This window comes from Desmodus rotundus, chromosome 6, assembly GCF_022682495.2.
Source record: "Desmodus rotundus isolate HL8 chromosome 6, HLdesRot8A.1, whole genome shotgun sequence".
Classification (NCBI taxonomy): domain Eukaryota; kingdom Metazoa; phylum Chordata; class Mammalia; order Chiroptera; family Phyllostomidae; genus Desmodus; species Desmodus rotundus.
In genome coordinates this window covers 79,920,974-79,945,704 of record NC_071392.1, presented here as the reverse complement: position 1 = coordinate 79,945,704, position 24,731 = coordinate 79,920,974, and the positions used below count along the sequence as shown (strand labels likewise).

Genomic DNA, 24,731 nt, shown 5'->3' with positions numbered 1-24,731 from the left:
GATCTCAGAAACATAACGTTCAGGCACAGAAGTCTCTCTCACACGCGCGTGCACACACACACACACACACACACACTATAGGATTCCGTTAGGATGCAATTCAAAAACCAGACAAAACTAATACTTGGTATTGGAAATCAGAATAATGGTTGTCCCAGGGCAGTGGGAGGAGGGAGGAGCTAGGACTGTGAAAGGGGGCGGGGCTTCCGGGCGCTAATAATGTTCTGTGGCTTTGATCTGGGTGCTGACTACTCCACGGCGTTCATTTTGTGAACATTCATCACGCCGTAGAATTAGGATTTGTACACTTTTCTCCGTTATCCATCGATAAAAAGCACTGTTTTTATGATGTGTGAAGAGAGAAGATAAATCTGCAGTCTGGAAAGGTGACAAAGAAATTTATGAGCTCAAAATATATACAATCATACAAGTTCAATATCTATGGTCCTATATCAGAAGAAAAGCCAAATCATTAAAAAAAAGAGAGAAACAAGGAGAGAAAACAATACCCTAAGACAACTCCGTGTACTCTGCAGTGGGAAAACTGTATCAGGAAGGCTGGGATCAATTTGGACAGTTATTTCTAAATTAAAAGTCAACACTAGATTATTTACCAATGACTTAGTGAACTTTCCATATATATATTTTGGCTTACTATATCTTAGAAGGGAAATATTGAATGTTTTTGCAAGCGGCCCGTACTAAAGCAATTCAAACACAGGACTACTTCTCATCTTAAGACGTAGGGAAACTTCAGAGGGCGTTCAACCCCTTGTTCACTAACCACACTTTCTCCTCCTCACTTCCCACCACCCACCTCCCACAATATGTCTCCACCGGCTCACGTGCGCATCAAGTCCTTGTACAGGTTTCCTCTTTACTTGTTTAAATTATGTATTTCCATTTAAGTTTCTGCCCGTGTGTCCTGAGTAACGTTTGGCTATAGTATACTTATATTTTAGGGTACATTTCTATGTCTGTTGGAAAATCTCTTGATTTTCACGGGACGCATTTTTCACATCACTATGGAATTATGCACATGGATTTATACAGATACTTGTATAAGTTAGTAGATAAGAGGAGCAAGGTGTATTAATAGGACACTATGTTAGGAATTTATCTATCAAGCAGGATAAACCAAGAGAAAGACTATGGGAATTGTTCTTATAATGCAAGACAAAGTCAGCTACTCAACAAAAGTACAAATTCTCTTGGAATCCTGCAACACACAGACTCGCTGGCTTCCTGACTGAACTTTAACTACTCCGCGGGGTGGGACATTGCTCCTTCGCTTGAAAGCGGCATGGAGCTGTGAAAGTAGACAGGCTGTGGGTTCGTGAAAGAGGTATGAGCTTAGGGAAGTTCTCTGTGGGCCACCAGTTACTTATTTTAAAGTGAGGGTAATAATTACTGCCTCGAAGGGCTTTGCCTCCTCTGCGCCCCCACAGTATTTTGTTAATGCCTTTAGGTGGCATTGCCACACTGGACTGTCATTGTATGAGAATGGGCTTCTTGATAGCAAGGACATGGTCTGATCGATAACTCTACCCCGAGTGTTTTTTTAGCATATTCCATGGCATGTAACATACGCCGCATAGTCTGTTAGGTGAGTGCATGAATGAATGAATAACATAAAAGTGCCTCTTACTGAAATGAACCTAGGATGCTATAAAAGCCTCCTCTCCTGTTACTCTGAATCTGGAAAGCAGAACGAATCAACTTGTAGCTTATTTCTATACCTTAGGTGGCCAGGACGAGCAAAGGAAGCCAGGGAAATTTTGCTGAATTCCCCTGGAAATTCCATGGAATGCAGAGGATATTGCTTAGGTATATATTCTCAGAAGAGCCATTTTGTACAACTATGAAGAAGCAAAATGTTTCCTTAGGGAAACAGAACAAGATCACATAATGGTCCAAAGAAAGGGCTTTTATGTCTTAAAGCGAGTGCCTCTTTGCTGTCGCCTTTCCTATGTTTTTCTTGGACATTTTTTGAACTGAGAATAATCCACGATGCTATTTGCCCCAGCCAAGATCGTTCAATTGTTAGTAGAAGAATGGAAATGGATTTTTACAGGCAAGATAATCTCTGACTGGAGAAATGTACCCACCGCAGGGTGAAAGTCAGATGTTTATTTTTACGTTTTATGAAAAGTGCTCGACTTGTCTGAAGCAAAGAGGAAAGAGAAAGTCATTGGTGGCATTATGAAATTTCTGGACTTCTCACGGGAAAGCAGCTGATGTCAGTGTTTGATAAGTTGATAAGCTTCCTGGGGCTACAGACAGAGAAGACTCTGGCTCCTGAGAAACATGTAGTCGATCCTGCAGAATCGTGGTGTCTCTGAAGCTGGAATTTGGCTTAACTGTCCTATGTCAACAAAGACCCAAGGACGATGTTAGAAAGTCCAAAGACTGTTGTGAGATCGCAGCAGTTATTTCTGTTACCACCGTCACCACGCCTGCTGTTATTATCGGCACTGATGTTCGCTGTGTGATTTGTAAAGCACCGTGTTAGATGCATAGGTGCCAGTGAGCGATAAGAAGGGCACACTTAATTTTCATAAATACTACATTTTCCAATGGAGACAGTGCTCCTGGCCCTTTTCTGCCTGTGCTTCTATGTATGGCTCCTTTATTTTTTCTTGAGTATATATTATTGATCAGGCCTTATTTTATTTTTAAGGAACAGTGTTATTAAGATAGAGTCCACATGCCATACAATTCACCCATTGAAAGTGCACGATTCAATAGTTTTTATGTATTCAGAGTTGTGCGCCCACCACCAACAATCAATTTCAGAACATTTTAATCAGAAAAAAAAACCGTTCAGCCATCGCCCTCCTACATCTCCCAATCTCAAGCAACACTAATCTATATTCTATCTCTACAGAGCTCCCTGTTCTAGACATTTCGTATGAATAGAATCATATACTATGTAGTCTTCTGTAAATAAATTATGTCACTTAGTACAGTGTATTCCAGATTCCTCCATGTGGCCGCATGTATCGGTACTTCATCCTTTCTACGGGCAAACAATGTTACACTGCGTGGAGATGTCGCATTTTGTTCATCTGTCGATGGGCATTCGGGTTGTTTCCATCTATTGCCTATTGTGCACAATGCTGCTATAAACCTTTGTGTACAAGTTTTTGCATAGACATGTGTTTTCATTTCTCTTGGGTACAGAGCTGGGAGTGGAACTGTACGGCCATGTGGTAATTCTATGCCTAATTGTTTGAGGGACTAGGAGATATTTTGGCAAAGTGGCTGCACCATTGTATACTCCCACAAGCCGCGCAGGAGGTTCCTGAGTTCCTACATCCTCACCGTACAGGATAAATACACTGGGGAGATCTGCTACACAGCACAACGTTAGGCGTATAAAATATGTTTTAAATTGTTAGTTTAACTAAATTGAATTCCTTTCATGCTGGTATATTCTCCATTTATCAACAATTTCATCAATGAAGTAGGGACTCAGGAATTCTTCATATTTACAGAGAAGCAACATCCTAGTTCAGTCCTTTCTGGTTGAGACTACAGCTCATCAAAGCAATTGAATTCTTTTTTTTTTTCAGTTCCGTCAACTCAGCGGAAAACTTAAGCACGCTTTATTGATTTGGTGAATTGATGTTGATATTCTTGGTATATAACATGTAGTTGTTTGTTTCCAGTATTCTTTAGCCTTAAAACTCTTTCTAGTGTTACTTTTGACTGCCGACTGAAATTTAACTACCCAAGGACAGAGCTGTATATTATATGTCTTTTATGGCCAGTTGCTCAGAGGAGCGAAAGCACAGAGCAAAATAACACCCAAAGTGGGATGATCCTGTTGCTCTTCTCCACCTTCTAAGCAGCCAGCGCTGCCCACCTCTCCTCCACCCCACAGCTGTGAGCCGAGCCCTGACCCGCAGCCTTGAGCTTCGTCATGGTGAAGCACAAAGCTCTGACGTAGGGCGCTGGTAGGACTCAGGGCTCAGGTCAGAACCTAGAATCACATGGTCCTACCCAGGCAACAAAAGGAAAAACCATGCGGGTGTAGCTCTGAAAAAATTCACTGGCCGATGTCATTCTCAACCTTGGAAAGAAAGCCCGCCCCTGCGCTCTCTGTTTACGCTTCCGAGGAAGAGGGTAGCCAGCGAAGGCTGCAACCCCCTGGGGGAGATGCAGAGGGCTTTGCTCTAGAAAACTGGTCTATCACCACACTCGCTCTGTCTGTTTAGCATCGCCCATTTATTGGTCTGTTATTGTCTTGGAAACTGTGGACATCAGCAAGCACAGCAAAATAACAATGCACAGGGGACCGTTTTTTTTTGCACAGGGCCCTGGGAAGGGCCAGTGGAATTCCTCTGATCAGTCTCCTTTTGACTTTTTCCCATAGCTTCTGGTCCGGCACTGAAATGTCTGGAATGCTTGCAGGGACGCCGCCCCCTGGTCACAGGGCGGTTATGCGTCTATCGTCAATGAGACCAGCCATTTGCGGACCGATTTCCAAGCGACTCGTGGTATCACGAATGGGTTAAGAATACAAATACACAGCACTTTTACAGTAAACAGAGCTTTCACATCCCCTTTCTCAAGTGATTTTCATGGTAGCCCTGGAGGCCAGTAAGACGAACATTATTGGCAACATTTTACAAACGGGACCTCGAGAGGCCAGAGAGGTTAAAAGGTTGACCCAAGGCCTCTCAGCTGGTGGAGTGTAGATCTGGGTGCCCAAGTCTGTTCTCTTTGCAGAACACCATTCTGTCTCTGTGTGGTTACTTAACGACCAAGTTCATTTATCACGAGCTGGTCTTTTTTATTTTGAGACAAATCAATTGCTACATTTGTTTTTGGAAATCAGATCAGTCCACTGCTTGATCCCCAGCTGCTCTCATGGGCTAAACATTTTCACAGTAACAAGCTTGAGCCTTGATTCTTTGTGGCCTTTGGCATTTAGATTGTCTTTGCAGTGATCACAGAGTCGAGAGTCTAACAAGTAATACACCCTTCGAGCAACTGTCCTAACCTCAAAGCCCTTGGACATCAGAATAGACCGGTCAAGGAACGGCGGCCCACCGCCGTGGCTCCCCACGGTGTCGATCGCTGCATCCTTACCGGCGATATGCGTCAGCAGAAATGTGAGGTTCCACAGGGTTTACTTTTTTAAAACATTAGGAAGGACTCAAGAGCATTCCTATAAACTTGACTCTCAGGCAACTCCATCCTAGGAATCTTTCCTGAGTGGGAGAAAAAGGCCTACCTACGTGAGCTCCGGTGAGTGGGTTGTTCCGGTGGACACCATTCATCATGTATGTCACACGGAGAAAAAAATTTGAGATTTGCTTTTCTATTATTCCTATCTCATGAGACAAGACGTCAACCCCAGTTTGGGCTTCTATTTCTGGTTACTAAGGACACAGCAGAGATGGAGAGAGACAAGATCTCTGCCCCCATGCAGCTATCTCCAGAGAGGGAAGGTAAATACTGAACTATTGATGTCTTATGTACTTCTTTTTTTTGACTTGAGTTACTTTTTTTGATGTGGTAAGAACACTGATCATGTGATGTGTCCTCTTAATGTTTTATTCGCTTCTATATCCCCGATGTCTCATGTAGTCCTGCGCACACCGGTTTCTCTATAAATATGTGGAGAAATAAATGAGGTCCCCAGGTGTTCAAACCTTTTCATTTCTAAATCTTGATTCATTATCTAGTGTCCTTCTTTCCAGGATGAGGCTGAAAGTGGACACAAGGTGAATAATCGGAATCTCACTGAAGCCCGGCACTGACATTTTACTTGGCCATTATATTAGATGGTTGGTGGTAATGCAGACATATCTCGTCTTCAGTCTGTTGTGGCCACAAACTTAAACCCAGGCTGCTATCTTTAAAAAAATAAAGCGTGTTATTAACCAAATGGAGGATGGAGTGAAGATACAGATGGGTTGATGAAACCCATGTCCACATTAATACAATATTTCAAATTGAATATCCCATAATAAGTAAGGATAGCATTTCTTAGACATAGCAATGCCTCTATTCATATGCCAACAAAAATACCAACAGAAGCCTCATCACATTCAACATTTATAGCTGAGTTGATTGAATTAAATAAAATAGATAAATTAGTTTAATGAAACCTTTTAGACAATTGTCTCCAAATAATTATTGGGTAGCTAGCGCTGTCTCTTTTTGAAATGACAATTCTGGCATCCTGAAGGTACAATTATAGGCTGAATAGAGCTGACATACGTAACTGTAAAACATAGCTTTTCAGCTTCATAAGGAGAAGCTCTAAAATAAACTTTCCAGACGTGACAACAGTTTTGTACGCTTGCAACATACAAATGTGATTGTGACAAATGACTGTGAAAGACTGAACAACAATTGACCGAGTAACTTGAAACACCTAAGCTTACATGCAAATGCCATCCCAGAACCTCGACTGGAACTACAAACACATTATGGAAAGAGCCCCGGAAGTGTGAGAGAGGAAGACGTTACATTCAGCCAGAGTTACATGGTATCGGCGCTGCACAGATTGTCTGGGAGTGTTTCGTTTCTCTCGCGCGCTCTCTTTGAGCCCTTTTATCTCCTGATGTGGCACAAAAGGAAAAACTCAGAGACGAAAACCAAAACTGTCCTTAATATGGTTTTAGGCTGATTGAACCCAACGGAGTCCAATCCAGGAGTGCAGGCACTTGACCACGAGCTCCGTGAGTGGGCCGTCCTATATTTACACTGCTTCACATGCCCAGAACAACGGATGATGCTCACTGATTGAGTGAAATAGTGAGGGCTTTCGAGACTACTTGTGTTTCTATTTTACTCTATTGCAAAAGGTCCCAAATCATCTGTAAAGTCAGAGCTATCTCTGAATGCTATATAGATATAGCTCTTATGATAAAGAATATATGAATATGCATTTCATTATAGAAAATAGCAAAATAACTGGGTCCGGCAGAAATAATGCCCCTTTTATTACAAAACCATAAGCATGTAATTCTGTAACATAACCATATCACACTCAAGCACACGATATGACATTTTAGGTGAAGTGTTCAAATTGCCGTCCTTCTCTGTGAGACACTCACAAACCCTACCACCCGCACCCAAACAAGCCTTACTTCTGCCGGACCCTGTATGTGAAAGACAATGTTTAGTCTCCTTTAATGCCTGAGGTTACTTTAAAGTTTCAATGTATTTCCTCTTAGTTTTATTTTTAGTGACGTATATGACCCTACTATAAAAGAAACTTTAATGCCATATATTTAATTTTTCACTTATACATATTTCCCTACACCATTTGTTAACATGCCTAATAATGTCATGATTTATATAATCGTTCCTCTGTTACCAGACACAGAGAATATTGCAAGTTTAGGCTATTATTGTAAGTAATGCTGTGATGGACATTCTTTCACATAAATCATTATCCCTAAATCTTGACTGCTTTGCTTTGAATTGCTCAGGAACACAGAGAGTTTAGTAACTCTAGGGGGGATCAAATTACTCGTGTTTTATTTCTATGAATCCTTGTTTCCAAATAAGCAACTGGAGAAGTTGGAACAGTAATTGCAACGCCACTGAAGTGTTCGTGGTTGAGCTACAGTACAGCAAATAACAGTGGACAAAATGGTCAAGACCTCTAGTATCTTCCAGTCCCTGCCAGGATTGTAGGAGAGCCCTCCAGAAAAGTGGTCTTTAAAAGCCATATTTTTAAGATGGACCAATCTGAACCTCGAGAAATGAGCTCTTTCAAAGGTGTAGTAAATTCAACTCTTAAAGTCAAACACCTGCCGTGGAGACCCCACAGTGGAGGGAGCCGGGGGAGGAAGTCCCAGCAGTGAGGGAGCCCAGCGCGTTTCACAGCAGAGCTGCGGGTGGTTTGAGAAGGCCTGTTAAGAAGTGTCAACAGTGAGCGTCACGGTTAGGGTGCAAACACTCTGGAGGTGGAGATTATGCTTTGTGCTTTTGTTTCCTCTCGACAACTCACAAAATATTCAAGCACCGCGATTTTTTCTTTCAGCAAAAAGAATGTATTTAAATAGAGTCTGTAATCCCCGAGTTTTTCCCTTCTTAGTGAATGACACCCATGTGGTCACCTGCACCTGAAACTCACTCGAGACACTTCTTCCTCCCCGTCCATTCCTCCCCACTCCCCAGGCAAGCAATGACCGAATTCAGTGATCTCCCACTCTTCGTTGTTGTTGCTGTCCCTGATTCAACCTCCGCTGGACCAGTTCAGCAGCACCCTTACTGGTCTCTCTGTTTACATCTTCTGGCCTTCTGCAAGCAACAATCTTTTGGAAAGCATCGCTCTGATCACATCACCGCCCTGCTTAAAATACCTCAATAGTTTCACCATGCATTTAGAATGCAGATTCAATGTTTTCCCGTGACCCACAGTTCTGTCTGTGACCTGGCCCCGCCTACCTCTCCAGCTTCCTCTTTGCCATTCTCTTTTGTGATCTGGTCACGATAGCTTTCTTTCAATTTCTTGCATAGACCCAAATCCTGTAGGCCACAGAGCCTTGGGACAGGCTGTTCTCTAAGACTAACAGATCGTCCCACCTCTACCTAGTAAACTAGCTCGCTTGGGTGATTCTTAGCTCTCCCTGAACGCACAAGGTCAAAGCTGGAATGGTATTTGCACTGATTTTTGTGTTATAGCACAAGACGTATATTGAAGGCTTCAAGCATCTTCTCTATTTGTTGGCAAGGAATAGTAAGTTAAAAGTTGTTGTGTCAGATGTAGAGTTTTAGCATATTTGCTTCATGTTCTTCTTTCTCACAGCTCTGCTATTTATCTTCTCGTACAACTACAATCTGTACTGACACTGACGTTGGGGTACCTCGTTAGTTAATGCTGTGTCTTTCCTACCGGATGGAGAGCTCCATAAGGGCATGTCTGGTTCTCGTTTGCTTTTACCACTGATTCCTTAGCCCTCTGCAGTTACCTAAAATAGAGTAGTCACTCAACAAATATGTATGGAATGAATTAAGGGGCCAAACAAACAGCCGAACTATTTCAAAGGAGTATCGAGTGATGAGACAGCTGGGGAAGCTCTGCAGGCTTATCATCCATTGGCAGAGAGGATATTTATTCAGAGTTTGGCATTTGCTAAGTGATCGATAAACTACATAGATGAGTGAGTATATGGATATTTATTAGCTCTCAGGGCAGGCTGTGGTAAGCTCTGAATGAAGGACGCACCAGCATACCAAAGCGGCCGGTTATTATATTACATAACCTAAATGTTGTTTTCTCCGCTACTACAACTTTTCTCTGAAAGCTGGACTTTGAAAGAGAATGTACGGAAAGCACACAAATGTGCTTTGCGTTGTAACAGTTGAATCGGGCATCGTCTCATCGGATTCTTACCAGAACCCGGTGAGGCAGACCGTATATCACCTCCACCTGACAATGAAATTAAGTTCAATGTCTACAATTACCCAGACTGTAATGGACCCAGAACTCAAATGCTGGCTTCCTAGCCCTAGAGACTAAGAAATAAGAGCGAGAGTGGAAAACCAGGAAAGAACTGGTGGGCTTTTGTTCTGATCCTCTCCCCTGAAACTGTGATGAAGATTTTAATACATTGATACAACCTTTCAGGAGGAAATAAACAAATACCCCAAATGTTTCCAAGTCTTTCAGCTTAAAAATCTGATTTTGGTCTCCACTGCTATTCGAATGCTTTGGAGATCGGTGAGATTTTATTTTTCTTTCCAGCCTTATTTCAAAATATACTCCGAGCCCCACTGGCCTCTAATCCTTTTAAACTAGTGAGAGAAGGCTCTCGAGAAAAGTGCCCTGGTACAGAGGACCTCCTCATACACCAGCCATGATATTGGCTTCTGTCCCTATAACCTAATATGGCTAAGAAAATGTTTGCCTGGAACAGGGGACGGATTGCCAGACTTAACAACTTTGTAGTAAGAAAAGTGCCACAGAGTCCTTTGTTTAGACATAACTTCAATTAAGACACAGTGCGTATCCGTTCACATCCACGAAGCCCTAACTGTATTTCTGCGCAGTAATGAAAAGCAGACACCTGCGCCCTTTGCCTACTCACGGGCAGGACGAATAAATACAGGTTGCCCAAAAAGGCTCTTGGGGATAGTCTATTGAACATGTTGCCCTTCTTGGGTTATAAAAGCTGAGTGACTGGGGATACCCAGTTCAGATGCCAAGGCCCTCTGGCTTTGTGTAAAATTAAATAGCTTGCAACAGAAGAAGGGCGGAAAGCGAATCTGTCTCCTCCGCCCCCCCTCTCGGGCCCACCAGGGATTTACCATCATCTTCCTCAAACAGCGCTCTGACGGATATTCCTGTTTCTCCTGACTCCCACTACTCCAATGCATTGCAAATATCACTATCATCTGACATGTCACCCTTTCTCTCATCACAAATACGATGAATAGTCATCGCAGCTGAGGAGTCTACTCGGGTGCGTCGGCCACAAGGGCTTCCTCGCTTCCATTCCTGCTGTTGTTGCCGACGTTCATACACTTCCTTGCGCCTAGACCCTTACGACTCTCCGCTGGGAACTGGCACTGCAGTTTCCTCAGTAGTTCTGAGACAGAGGCAAATGTTTTAAAGTCGGACTGGTTTGACTTGAATTCCAGATCTGCTACTTATTGGGTGACTCCCATAAATTGTTTGATTTCTCTGTTAAAGTGGACACTGTCCGCCTTGCATCGTTGTTGTGGGGATTTAACGAGGTACACGCAGTAGGATGGCACCTGACGGGAGGGTGATGCTCAGGGACCATCGCAAACTCCGTGATCTGCTTCCATCCTCTTCCTGATCTCGACGAATGCTACACATTCTTGTTCGAGCCTTTTGTTTTTCAACCATGGATGCAGAAATTGAAAGGGAAAAATATACCCCTTGACTCCTGAAATGTGCCCTGGTCAGTGAGGAAGGAAGTGCTGCCCAACGATTCAATCTGGCCCAAGTTAAAGAAAAATTAATGTCAAAAAGGTGTTGCTTCTTTGAGTTACTAAGGGCATAAGCTCAGGGTAGATGACAATTTTGTTTACGTAAGTCTCTTGACTTTCCTTTGTGGTGGCAAAAGGTGAACGATGCCCTCGCTCCTAAACTGCTTGGAAAAAAAATTATGGCAAAGAGCTAAAAGCCTGTTTTTTTCCTCAGCCATACTAGTCTCAGGTAAATTCTCATTAGCCCTCCTCCTCCTTCGCCCCACTGACCACCTTGTCTAATATTTCATTTCAGACCGTGATCCATCCAGTCCAACCACTCATCCAAGTCTGTTAAACATAGCAGCTTTGTGGGAATGAGGGGAAAAGGACCTTTTCCATGTCGGGGTGAAACCCACAGAGAATGGAAGAGATTGGACACGGAGAGGTGACAGGAACTGGGAGCAGGGTGTGACAAAAAAGCATGGGCATGCCTGCCACTTTGTCTCTTTCTTGGGGATCCCCGGACATACTGAGATGGTGGTGGCCCCAATAATTTTATTTGAACACAAAGGGAAAGAGTAACCCAGGAAAAACTTGATTATTTCCAGGTCACACACTTATGAACAATGTTCCAACAATACCAAAACAATATCATAATTGAAATGCCTGTTGTCACGGTTAGCTTAAGCCATTCAGACAACAGCTGTTGTGTGCTAAAAAAATGCTGGTTGGTGTTAAAAGACTTAGGTTTTAAGTTCTGGTGGCACTCCTAACTAGCCATGTGGCTTTGGGCAAGTCACAGACTCTGCAGGCCTCAGTCTCCTCTACGGTAAAAGGATGAAGAATGGACTAGAAAAACTTTGTTGATTAGATGGGTTGCAGTACTCAGGAAAGGCTTCAAAAAGATTGGCTCTTAGAGAAATGTGAAGATTCTGACAGTTAGAAAGGAAGAGTGAGGGTATTTCACTCTTGCTCATTGGGGCAGAAATACCACAAGTTGGACTCACGAGTGAGGGCATTCAATAGCTTGCCTAGGTGGGCTTCTGGAAGTGGGTTGTATTAGTTACATCCTCAGATGTCAGTTTTGCACTTAATATTTGGAGGAAAAAGTAGCCAGTGAAGACTCTAGAAATGTGCATTTACTTCTCCACAGCATATCCCAGTCTCCTCTGATTAATTTATAGAGGGATCCCCTACCAGATGCAACACTGAACTCTGACCCTAGGTCTAAGAATTGTGCTACTAATGATTAATAAATCATTTTGGAGATTAAATCTACAGGAAGGGCCAAGATCATTTTTTATTGTAACTATATAATGACCTTAGGTTGTTTTGCAATTAGAGGTCTTTACGTTAATTACATAATTGAATGTAATTTTGTAAATTGTACAAACAACTCCAAATGACTTCACTAAAGGAGAAGAAATCTTTATTATTTTGAAAGAATATACATAGTATAAGACTTTTACAAATCTCAAAGTTAGGCTATGGAATTATCCTTAGAGAGGGAAAAATACTTATTTCTCTCCCTCTTTAATCATTAGATGTTTGAGAGCAACTTGAAATCCCTGAACTGCCTTACTTACTCATTAAACTAAATGCTTTGAAGGGGAAATCTAAAATTAACTTTCTGGTAGCATAAAAAAGTTAGCAAAGCAAATTTGCCTTAACTAGATATATAACATCCTCTTAGCAACTCGATGCATTAGAAAAAGACAGCTGGAATCGAAGCCCAGGTCTTCCTGCCTGGATCAGCCCATTCATTTTCTGTTAAACTTGCCTGTCATCTTAGACGTGTTAGTTGTCTCGCCCTTTTCCCATCCTCCATTCCCCGCTTTATCTTAATCTTAATGCTTTTAAATGGTAGTTTCAAATCAAATCCTGGAAGAACCTTTTAAATGCTTGGAATACACTACGTGCTAGAACCAGGCTAAAAATGTATATAGGTTCAAGAGAACTTCTGAGGCATTTTTGGATGATAGTTTTTATTTATTTATTTTATTTTTTGGATGATAGATTTACAAGGGCTGCTGAAGGAAAGGAAAAGATAGTTGTAAAATAACATTAAGTTCTGGAGGTTTAAAAAGTCTCAGGGAATAACACAAATCCCAACAAAGGTCATTTCTTGCCATCATCAGAGACTTTGGGCTCTAAACTCAGATTTGTCCAAGTAAGATACATCTTAGATTATAATATTTATAAGTCTAATGGATTAAGTGTTGAATATTGTCTTCATTTTTTTGCTGTTGTTGATAAAGTGCCATCACAATGGAAAAGCAAAGACCCCATGGGCGTAACTGGGAGAGAGCTGGGAAGAAATTCACATAGAGTGTACACCAAGTGTGTATCAAATGCCACTCATCGCTTATTTAATGTGCCCAACAAACCCATGAGGTGAGTGTTTTTTTTTTCTCTCCATTTATAGATTTAAGAAATGGAGGCTTAAGTGGTTAAGAAACTTGTAAGCACAACCTAAAGGTGAAAGCATGGGAATCAGAATATAGATCTTAATCTATCCCCTTTCTACCATTTCATAGGAAGGAAGGGAGGGAGGGAGGAAGGGAGGGAGGGAGGGAGGGAGGAAGGGAGGGAGGGAGGGAGGGAGGAAGGGAGGGAGGGAGGGAGGGAGGGAGAAGAAAAGAGAAGAAAAGAAAAGAAAAGGGAAAAGAAAAGAAAGAGAATCCAGTTACTCAGTTACTTCATTCACTGCTGTTTGAACAGAAGCAATTGATGTCTTAAATCAATCTGATCAACTGAACAAAAACTGATTGTTTGGCTTTTTAAATGAGATTTGCCTAAACACCGGTTTGCTTCAGTGGCCACATGTAGACCTGGACTTAATAATGACCACCTTTGAGTCCCCCAGCTGAAAGAGTACAAAAAAACCCGGAGGCAAGTCAATGGCAAATTGCCACCCCAAACAAATTACAGTGTGTAAGCTCTGAAACTTGAATTACCCTTCAAGGATTAAGGCTCAAGACTGTGAAAAATTAAAAATGCTGCCTAGCCTAGGAAATAGCATATGAATCAAAAATATCATTACTAAGCTTAACTGCACTCCTAATCTTCCACTTTCGTGACATCTAAACCGTTTCGTTTTTCTTAATGGGCCAAATCCCCCTTCTGGTAATGTTCTGAAAATTCTAGTTTTGTGGTAATTTAAAAAATTATATGGCATGTTCTTTCTATTTGGTTTATGTAGGAGTTAAGACCACTTCAAACATACTTTTCTTTCTTTGTCTGATGGCTCTTTAATATCGTGTCATTCACTGGTTGAAATAAAAGCAGGTTATCTGCAGAAGTACACGAACACCCAAAAAGGATTGAATTGTATCTTCGGGAAATGATTTTTTTTTTTTTCAAAGTCAGACATCAAAGCCTGCATATTGCAGAACGTTTATTTTGAGAAGCTTCAGTCAAAACAGTTTGGAAACTATGACATGAGTCATTTTTTTTTTCTTAAAGAAATGGAACTTTGTCTATTCCCACTGCATTTTTGGTTTGGTAGGAGACATCTTTATTCCACAGGATTTTAAAAGCATGTTTAAGATTCCATAGGTTTAGTATTACATCACTAATGGCTTCTAATGAGATCCAGGCAATAGCAAGAAGAGAGGAAAGAAAAGGCACAAAAGCTGAATTCTACACCAAGTGCCATGTGAAATGTGAAAAAGTCTCCATGTTTTATCTATGGCTGAAGCCATCTGGATGAAAAGGGAGGAATTCACATTCTAATGACCAGACGCGGGTGACATGTTACCGAATGTTTGGCTAGTTGGACTCAGTCATCTACGAGGCTGAATTTTTTAATTCTCATGCAGATATTTGCTACCCTATGGTTATAGGCAAAATGAGTCAGTGAAACATGCAAATATCTAGATATCATGTTCATTCTATCGGGCGCTTAAGGCCTCAGCTACTTACTTGTTTATGTTCTCATAAACACCTTTTGGATAAAAATTGCACAAATTTTACTTTTCAGATGATGTCTAAGTACATGTAGGAGAAGAATGCTAAAAACAAGTCTTCCCCAACCCGTCAGCAACTCTGGTGTTTTAAGGAAGGAAGGTGAGGGGTCAGCTGGGCTGGGCAGGATGACCCACGGAAGAGGGACTATTCCAGGGGCGACCAGTATATTTGGTGAATGATAATGAGTAAATGGGATAAATGGAGACTCTCCAGAATTTTTGCTTAAGGGGTCTGAAGTTAAACTTTCCAACCTGGGAATGGGCGCGATAATAACCACTAACACCAGTTTATCAAAACTTCTTCTACTTACCAATTTCATCTCAAGTCAACTCAACGGTGATGGACTTGAGCACAGATTTGCTGTGTGTACAGTACTGTGCTGGTCACAGTACAAAGGGAGGGAAACGAAGGTGAATTAAGGCATAGCTTTGGCCTTCAAAAAATATACAATCTAGTCAGAGAGATAGACACGACTATCTATATCACCAAATAGAAAGCTGAGTATGAAAAAGGCAATAAAATGTACCTAATTCTCTTCAAATGAAGTAGAACAAGTTTTAGGGTTTGGAGAAGAAGTTTGAAGAGATGGTAAAAGGAGATATTTTAGAAATTGGAAATGCTTCGTAAGTATCAATGCTACCGATTATTTATCGTGAGTGTTAGCATTCACTCATACAACGATCATCGGACACCTACATCATCCAAGGAGTATGCTAGCCACGTCTGTACCTCTCTTTAAAAATTTTGTAACATTAAATTCTGTCAAGGTTCTTATGAAAATCAATATATTATAACATGCAACTGAAGAATAAAACCTTGGTCAGTCTGCTAAATGACTTGTTCGTACTCCATTGGGCAGTAAGTTTGTTCAACAACTGAACTGATCAAATTTACGTCCTGTTCAGACACAGGATTCTAGAAATTCGAGAAAGTCTCCCTTCATCCCATTTACTCATTATTATTCACCAAATAAATTGTCAGTAGAAAGCAAGGAGATACAACATTTCCCATAGATCTGGGAAACCTTATTTTGGGCCCAGACACGGGCACGGTAAAAGGCAACCATTGGCACCCTACCAAATAGACAATTCTAAAACCGAACAGTTCTGATTTCCCTTCAACAGGAAACTTCAACTTAGCAAGCAGTACTGTGCCCAAAATAATAAGGGGTTGCCCACGCATTGGCAGAGCCCTGAGCAAGAACTTGGTGGAAAGCCACAAAGTTGTCAGTTGTTTCGTGAATTCAGCCTCAACAGTTTTATTAATAGCTTCAGACTTTCCCCTGTCAGTGTCTGGCCAACAGGAGGGCTCCGTGGGTTACTCATTTTTGTAAGAATCTATCGCTAAATCTTTGAAGAAAACAAGGAAATAGTACACAGATGGATAGATAGATGATTCATACATGATAGATAGGTAGATAGACAGACAGACAGACAGACAGACAGATAGACCGGAGTTACAGCTGCTGTTTGAACTACAAATGGCATCTTTAGACATTATTTGATTTTACTATAAACTGTAAGGACATTTGCTCACTTACACTTTTTTCTCACATCCCTCCCTTCCCCATTTTAAAGCGATATCGTTATTTTTACACTGCTGAGGTATATAACATTTACATCTTTAATCATAATACCAAGAGTTGCTTAGCCTCAGGTTTATATTTAAATAGATTAAATAGACGAATAATTGAAAACGATTGCATTCTGGTGACTAAAGGAAGTAAATAGTTTGCAAAGCTTTTCTCCTCCTCTCCCTTCTAATGTCACTGTGGTTTCATGTCACCGCTTACACTTTTCTACGGAATGAATCCCATTGTCCATATGTGACATTATTAGTCTTAAAACAACTTTTAAAATAATAGAAATGCTAATACATATTTTAAAGTTAAAACTTCTATAATTCTTCACCAGCCCCTGCTTCTTCCCACCCCAGGAAAAAAAAATATTTGGCCAATATTGCCATGTTTTGGGTTATTTTAATGAGAAGCTATGGACATTGAGTGTTTGCGGAGAATCTCGTTTTAAGTTACATCAATTCCTAAGGGGCAAGGCAGATGTTCAGATTACCCCCAAACATTTCTAGGGGGTAATGTGGTCTAAAAGCCATCTTCCTGGAGAAGCCAAAATGATTTTTCTCCTGTACTCACACCTTTCTCCCAATGTCTTGTGTATCCCAAGTAGTGACCAGATAGCACTCCAAATATAAGAGATATTGTCCCAGTCCTATTAAGTTTGCTGTCTAGTAGGGGAAGAGATATTAAACATCACAATACAGGGTGATAATACTGCTCTAGAGAAAGGGTCAGGCGTTGTCAGAGCACAGAAGAAGGAAATTAGTCGAACCTGAGTCCCTTACGCTTTCCTGAGGAAGTGATACCTGAGCGAGAGGGTGTGGGATGGAGGGGAGAATCCTTCTGAACTTCCCTGAGAACGTCATTCACACCTCAAGTGCGTTCTCTACTGTAGGCCTTCGATTTTTTTTCTCCTGGGCCTCACAGGGGTCACTCCTGCCTCTGGTCAGATTCCTTGTCCTCCTCAGTCACTCTCGCTTTGTGCAAAGACAGAAGAGCTCATGGAGGAGACAGGAGAAGAAGCCATTTGTCTGGATTTGGGATCTGGACTTACCGTCTTTTCTTTCAAAGAAAGGCCCTCCTTAGCGTGGCCAGTTTGGATTTTCCTTGGTGACCAAACATGACTGAAATCTCTACCACAACCCGCTGGCACCCAGGCTTCTGTTTGTACCTCCCAAAGTTTCCCATTACAAACAAACAAAAATGTCGGCCTGCGGACCCCTGCCGCCGGTGGACTGCTTGGTTTCGGTCTTGGAGTGCATGACTGCGTGTTGTGTCCAGCTGCCACCTGAGCTGTTCTGCGGTGACCCACAGAAGCTCTGGCACCATGGTGGCTCATCGAGTTACACTTTCCAGAGTGGAGCGATAATTGCAAGATTTACTGAGCCCAGAAATATGACCCATTAAATGCGGCCTAAAAATAATTTTTGCTCTGAAAAAAGAAAATCTAATTACCTAGCTCTTCACTGTGAAAAATTGGGTTCATCTGGGTGAGGAGACATGGAACCTTCCTTTGAAGTAGGCCGTACATTCCAAAATATCTCTGGCGGAGTCTGGGGTCTGCTTCTGATTAGATAATTGACATAAACCTCCCTCCAATAAACATCGAACCCTTCGAAACCGGAGACGCACGTGGATAAAATGCACCTATGTTTTCAGTAGAGGGCCCCCTGCAATAATTAGTTATCGGAAAGCAGTTTACTTTTCCTGTTATCAGCCAATAGTAAGACGGAAGAAGCAAAAGGTATGTCCGGTGAAATTCTAACGGAAACTTCAAATCAGTCTCCAACCCGATCTGGATGGTATCAGGTCTACCGTTGACCTTAAGGAAATACTTCCACATTTGTGGCCCATTCCTTGCCCCGCAAAACGAAATTCATTGTTAATAAAATACGAATCTGGAAAATTAAAATATTGTGGTCCCTTCAGAATATTTTGCCGTTTGCACTCAGAGTAGTGTAAGTATACAGTGAGAAAAAAAGAAAACAACTCATCTTTGTGAGTGGTGGTATGCGTGGCCTCCTACAAGGAACGTGACCTCTGCATCTACAACTCAAAAACAGTTACAGGCAAAGGGAAAAGGGGTAAACTCCCGTGGTTTCGTTGCAGATGAGATTATAGCTAAACGGTTGAAAGTCACTGTGAGGAACACCATCGTTTGAAATTTCCAATCTTGCTGCCACATACTTGTGACTTCTCAAGCAAATCCTACACGGGGAAATAAAAAACAGTATCTTCTGTCTTGAAAGTTTCCTTAAACAGTGGATTGCGTAAGAGAATTCCCGCTTCACTTAGATTCCCAAATTTTGTGCCAACTGATTTCTGCCTTCCCATGTGGCTTCTGACCGTTTGGCTTTTGTATGCTTTGTGAAATGGAGAAATAACTGTCCTCCGTCCTTAACAGATTGGGCTGTAGGAAGATAATCTCTTAGGGGAAAAAAATGTAATTTTTAAATTACAAACTATAGAAATGATCCCTGAAAGTATAGTCTTTTTAAAAGAGCTTAGTTGCAAGTGAGTTTGTCTCTTGAGAGTGTGGAAAATTGCTGGATAAACGAAGCTCAGGTTCTTCTCCGTAAAAGACACAGGTTCTAGCGGAAGCCTGTGGTCGCCCTGAATTCTCTCTCATTTGTGACAGTCCCTCCTAAATGAAGGTCAGGGGATGGTCCCAGTGTCAGTTCCTTGGGTTTTCGTACAGTACTGAAGTTGTGTAAGATGTTAGCACTGCAGAAAACTGGGTGAAGGGTTGTTGGGACCTCTCTGTACTATTTTTGTAACTTCCTGCTAGTCTATAATTATTTCAAAACAAAGTTACAAAATGAAAAATATTAAAATTAATAATGTCAGCAGTCCAAAAGAGCAAATAAAGAAAAAAAATCAGCTCAAGCCTTTCTAACCAGCTCACAAAGGCACGTGTCTGTCTGTTGAGACTCCATGTTATATAGAAGTCTTCTTTAACACAGTCTTGCTGAAGCAGCCCGCGCCCAGCAAACTTGCCTTCCTTGTCCTACTCCAGAGGTGCGCTCTTGACAATCCTGACCCTACGTAAAAAGGCTAGAGATTTTTTAAAATAAGATAAAAAGAAAAGGGAAGCAATCACGATTTCCCAGCAAATGTACACAGCATTTCATTGTATTGCTCTGCTGTTCATACTAACACTCTCTACCACAAATAATCCAACCGAATGAATCCTGTCTCTATTCCTCTCACAGCCACTCTTCCAAAACAAACGGTGAATGACTGTTTATGAAGCCAGAAAGAACACAGACTCCATCAGAGAAGGCCAAGGAAACTTAAGCTCATTGTTCTACCTTCTGACTCAGTACAGCCTCACCTGCTAAGGCCATGGAACCGAAAACGAAAGGCAACTAGCACTGGAACTGCCTGAATTGTCTTCTCCCGGGTTTGGCTGGAGATACTGATCATGTGACGGCATCATTCACTTCAAAGTGCCCTTTACTCTCTCAATTTTACCCATTCATTTGAAGACTCTTAGAAACCTCCCAGATGCCAGTTCAGTCAAAGCAGCAACATAAACATAAGCCTTCCCACCTAATTGATGCTGTATATACAGAACGGCCAACTGCTAGCTTAAATTAGCTGAACAGAAAGAGATTGTTCAGGAATGGCTTTGTTTCTGAGAATGTACACGTGATCGAAGAATGACCATCAGCCCTTTCAAATGTTTGGGGGTAGCTTTTACGTTACTAACTAAATGTAATTAGTCAAGCTCCCACCTTCTCTGGCATGGGAAAATTTATGAATCGGAAATGCAGGAACTCTAGCAATTTCCTTCAATAAATAGTTGGTAACTGATAAACTGTAGGACTCTTGGGCTGAAGGCCATGGCCAGGGTCCCTGTGCTCCTCAGCCTTGCTCAGTACAGAGCTCAGAACACAGCCAGTGATTTGAAATGTCACACATATGACCAGATACTGAGACCAACTCTAAGTGGATGTAAATTTTGGTTTCATTTTAAAACTCTGTAGTCCATATTTGTGTCCACAGCTGTGATATCTTTCCAGACAAATATAATGTTAGGGCTGAAGGAGGACGGCCATTGTTATAGGAAGTTATCTAACAGAACTGAGCTAGCAAACCACAATGGCAGCAGGAAAAACGAATATTCTAGATCTGGTCAATAAGACACTAAACCAATTCACAAGTGAACGATCCTGGTTAACGGGATTGTAGTTAAAAGGAAGATTCTTAAGGAATCAATAACTCTCAAAAGGAATAGACGCCAACTAGAGGATAATTCTTTAAAGTAATATTCTTTGTCTTCCTTGAGAATGGATTTTTAAAAATGCTTTATTTGATAATAAGTTCTTTTGAGAATATCCTACATTAATACATTATGGTAAGTATTCCATCTCTGCTTTCATTCTTTCTAAGCATTTGGTTCAAACACCAGGTTTCTTAGTTTAACTGGGTCAGTAGATTTGCTCAGTCTAGCTAAAACCCTAAGATCTGCCAGCTTCTAGAAGCAAAAGCAAAACTCTGGACTGGGATCTCATGAGCCCAAACATCCCCTCGACCTTAAAAACCATTGGAAATAGTGAGGGTCACCCCTCTACACCGATTATAAGAATATAATGAGGTGACTCGGCAGGCACAGGTGAAGATGTCACCGCAGGTCCTCTGAGGAACCCTGCCTGTGACCATGAGGCCCCAGGAGAGTCTGGGAGAGCCCCAGGGCAGAAGGCAGGCCAGACCTTTGTGAAGGAGGGAAAGGAGGAGGCAGGTGGGGTGCAAGTGTTCTGGACCAGAGTCAGGCAAGGCCCAGGAGTGCCCTCAAAGCAAAGATGCCCCAACACAGGAGCCGCAGATCTCCCAGGAACAAGCTTGCTTCGACATCCCTGTTGAGCTCCACCGGAAATGTGGCTTCAGCAAGAATGTGGGTTCCAGAGTGCAGCTGCAGAGGCATTGCTCAGTTACACTCCCGACGGTAGACCCGAGAGGCCATTTCCACAGCACCACAGAGGACTCACACTTACCTTTCCCTACGGCTGCGTATTCATTCACCTTCCACCGCCGTCAGGGCCGTAAACTCCCCAGACGGTCTGACAACAATGTCTGTGTTGTTAGGTTTTAATAGAAATACCGCCGTCCAACATATTTTGTTTTGTCTTAATCCTACTTAATCTTAAAGGCCCAATTGAAACCCATCTCCTCCAAGATGTCTTACTGGACCATTATGGCTCTCATTTAACCTCCCATCTTCTGTCTACGGTCGTAAGTCTACCTTCTATCATGAATCACACATCCTTTTACCTGGCTGTCTATGGTTTTATATGTGATCATTAGCTTCACCCACATTCTAACAATCTCAAAATCCCCGACTTTGCTCCTCTTTTTAATCTTCTCACAGCTCATCACAGTGTGACAACAAATACAGTTAATTGAAAATCAGTATCATTCTTAGAGAGACAGATGGTTCTAAGTGTACAATTTAAATCTTTTAAGTAAATCTCAGTTGGTATAAGACACATCAAATCCCCTAAACCACCCAGCGTATTCAGTCAGAGAGTTCTCAAGTTGAAGCCTTCTGAAGCTCATTAGAATTATCATTCCCTTACAAAACAAGATAGTACCATTGAACCAAGTATTCTGAAGAACCAATAGCCGTCATGGACAATGCTTATTTCAGGTAGATGGGATGATGCAGAAGACTGCTTCTGCGGGCCACTGAAGTTCGCCCAGGTAGTTCACCAGGAGCTCATCCTAAACACATCTATGTGTTTTAGTGAAGGCGCAAATCTTGAGCTCAGTTAAGGGGATCTCTGAGTATGGTAAGCAGTGAGGTAAGGCAGGCTCAGGGGAGTTGGGGCTTGGTCATTAGAACCCATCTATTGGGGTTACAACCAGTCACAGATGATAGTAAAGTCTCCTCAGAAAGCCAAACGGCAAAGGATTGGGCAGAGACTGCAAAGAAGTCAAGAAGGGTTTAGTGAGTTCAAGATTCAGGAGGGAGAAGTCTGTTGAGAAATCTAGGACGGGAGCAGAAGCTGCTTCTCACTTTGCTTCCACCCCTTCCCCTAGTACTAAAGCTTTAAAGATTTACCATCCACCCATTTACTCACTCATTCATCCATTGATTTATGGAATATTCCCAAGCATATTACAGGAGAACGCTAGGACTAGGGACACAGACATGAGCAAGGTAAAGTTCAAGTTGTGGGGAAGACTGTCAAATAAACAGGCTACTAAATCATGGTGAGGTAAGTGCTGAAAAGAGGGAATGATGATTATGCACACATGAAGGAGGTCTCTACAGTCTTGTGTGCTCCCAGGAAACAACCCCTCCCCAAACCCCCCACTGAACTCTCAGCAGGAGTGAAAAAACATACCCCCAGAATGCGGCATGCTCATGAAAGGCAATCCCTCCCTCCTCGGCAACAGTCCCACTCACAAGATTACAGCCGCACGCAAGACCAACAGGACTGATTGGGCCAGCCCTACATTCAGCAAGACCGCCTAGACTTCCAGATCCTCCTGCATCGCCCGTATTCCCAGCCCACCCGGCTCTGTGCGTCTCCTGCTCTGATCCCACATGACACGCCTTCCTGATTTCTCTAGAACTCAGGATCAGTCATCAGCCAAGACCCTGTATCTCCAACTCTTCTTGGAATGTTTTCTCCAACTCCACGTTTCATCCATCCCCTTACAATTTACAGTCCTTTGGACACCCACACACTTGAATCACAGAGCTCGGAGGTATAGGAGGGGTCCTCCTTTCTCCTCTCTGACATTTTTCATCCCTTACTTTTTTCTCTCAAATACCACCCGCGACTCCTCCTTGTTGCAGTCACTTACTGACCCCTGCTTCACTCCCCTTCATTTCGAGAAGGTTTTAGCTCCTGGTTGTAACTCTTTTCAATACAATGTCTCACATAATTCTCAGTAATTTCAAATAGTCATGTATGTGATCCCTCTAATACCCCGGCCTCTTAGTTCCATGAGCTCCTCTTTTCCAGGGATCTTGCCCTTCGACACACCTCAGCTATCCACCTCCTTACCCAGATAACATCAGATGACTCATCACTCTAAACCACGAGTGTGGTGTAGCAGGCAGGCAGCTGAACTCAACTGGAGGAAAGTTCACAGCTAAATGAACTGGTTTTACTTTAACTTCATTAGCATTGACGTCATATGGGTCCTTAGTGCTGTCTTGAAATTGTAGTATATTTCCCAAGTTCAAACATTCTCTCTTCTAAAATCTCCCAAACCTCCTCTTTTCCTATGCTTAGCTGATAAACTTGCTTCCCATTTTACTGACAAAATGGAGGCAATCAGATGGAAACTCCACAAGCTCCTGCCATCATATTTTCTTATGGACCCAGAGCTGAATCCAGATAATCTGCCTTTCCTCTTGCAACGATGTCTTCTTTGTCCAAGCTTCTGCATAAGGTCAACCTTTCCACTTATGATCTGAGTTCCATCCTCTCTCACCTACCCAAAGGCCATTTATTGTTCTAGCAACTGCCCTTTCTCTTCCGCACCATCAATGTATCTCTCTCCACTGGATTATTCCCATCGCCATACAAGCACACCTAAATATACCTCATCTTAAATTAAGAAAAGAAAAAAGAATTAAACTTGCATGACTTTCCAGCAGCTATTCCAATCCTGTTCCTTTTTCAACAAAAATTCTCAGAAAAGTTGCCTCTACTCACTGTTCCTACTTCTTTTCCTCCCATCCTCTCTTGAATCCATGCTCATCAGTCTTTTTCTCCACTTTTTTCCAGGATCATTCATATTTCTACATTGCTAAATCCAACGATCAATTCTCAGTCATTGTTTAACTCAACCTATTAGCATCTGACATAGTCTATCGCTTCCTCCCTTTGGAAGTCCTTCCTCCACGTGGCTTCTAGCACATCAGACCCTCCTAGTTCTCCTTCTACCATTAGCTTTTTTTCTTGGTCTCCTGTGCTGGCTCCTGGTCTTCACTCTGATCTTTAAAGGTTGGAGGACTCCAGAAATGGCCCTGGACTGTGTGTCTCTATCCAACTCACTGCCCTGACCATATGTTGTCTCTTGGCATTAAACATTATGCAAATGCTGAGGACTCCCAAATCTAAATCTTCACCCAGGATTCTCCCTGAACCGAAGACTTGTACATTGTACATCCAACGGCCTATTTAACAGTTTCAGTCAGATGCATAATTGTCACATCAAACCTAAAATGCACAAGCTGAACAACTCATTTCCACCCCCACAACTCCTCTTTCTACATTTTTCCTGAACTTGGTAAGTGGAAAGTCCATTCTTCCAC

At 42.1% G+C, this 24,731-nt stretch overlaps 1 protein-coding gene and 1 pseudogene across 2 annotated transcripts in view; both read right to left on the bottom strand.

The window, feature by feature from the left end:
• Positions 1 to 24,731, bottom strand: part of CALD1 (caldesmon 1) — a 192,354-nt gene that overhangs the window by 136,949 nt on the left and 30,674 nt on the right. The window lies entirely within an intron of this gene.
• Positions 18,841 to 18,946, bottom strand: LOC112299949 (small nucleolar RNA U3; annotated as a pseudogene).